Source organism: Charadrius vociferus, unplaced genomic scaffold, assembly GCF_000708025.1.
Source record: "Charadrius vociferus isolate BGI_N301 unplaced genomic scaffold, ASM70802v2 scaffold549, whole genome shotgun sequence".
Taxonomy (NCBI): domain Eukaryota; kingdom Metazoa; phylum Chordata; class Aves; order Charadriiformes; family Charadriidae; genus Charadrius; species Charadrius vociferus.
Window position 1 is genome coordinate 944,474 of NW_009650103.1, and position 1,016 is coordinate 945,489.

The following is a 1,016-nucleotide window of genomic DNA, read 5'->3' on the forward strand; positions in this document are numbered from 1 at the left end:
CTTCGGAGGGTTTTGGCACAGCGCTGCTGTGCAAGCTATAAATAGGAGAAGAGGTTCAGGGCAGAGAAAAGGGTCATTTGCTGTGCGAGATCCCCCTGCGCGCACCGCTGCTGCCAACCTCCCAGCGAGAGACACCTCCAACCAGGAGAGCCTGGCACCCTGCCGCAGCCGGACTGGGCCGCCAGCACACAAACAAGCCAGCCCCGGCTGCACCGTCTCTGCTCAGCCCAACACCCAAAACGGGGGCACAGAGGCAGCCGGGAAAAAGCTGCTGGAGATTTCGGTGCGCAGTCAGTGTGCTGGAGCATGAGCTGGTGAGACAGCCGAGGCTGAGCGAGCAGGGTTGCCCTGGAAACAGAGGCTGCATGTGAACGGCTCCAGTACCCATAGTTTATATTTATGAGGCCGATGACATGTGCCATTGCAGAGTGATGTCAGGAGAAGCAGGAGCTGAGAGAAGGCTGCGTCACTCTGCATGGCCGAGTGCACCCGGACGGTGCAGTGCTGCTGGCTCGGGGGTGCGGAGCTGGCCACTGCATTTCTGGGGACCAACACACACACACACACGGTGCCCACACGAGCGCCACCGCGTCTAACAGCCCCCTGCCCCAGGAACCACCGAGCGGGAAGAACCAACTTTGCCAGGGTTGCGGTGAGAATTAGTGACAAAGCAAAGCCCATCACATCCGACCGTCCTGCTCCTCCGTGGCTCCAGGCCAGCAGAACCAGCGGCTCTGGTTGGGGAGCGTAGCCAGGAAAGGAAAAGGTGCTGCCAGGCCTCTCGCTCTGGCACTAGATGCTGCTACAGAGCAACATCATTCTAATTATAGTAACGGTGTCAGTGCTGAACAGTGGGAAAAATGCATACTTCAAAAGGTCTATAACTATGTAATTTACTGCTGGCAAAACTCACTACAAAAAAACCCACCCAGAATGAAGCAGTTTTAAAAGGTAATTTGTACTTCCCTGACTTTCTTTAAATTAGCTAAAGGTTCAGTGGGGGGGGAGGGGGGAAG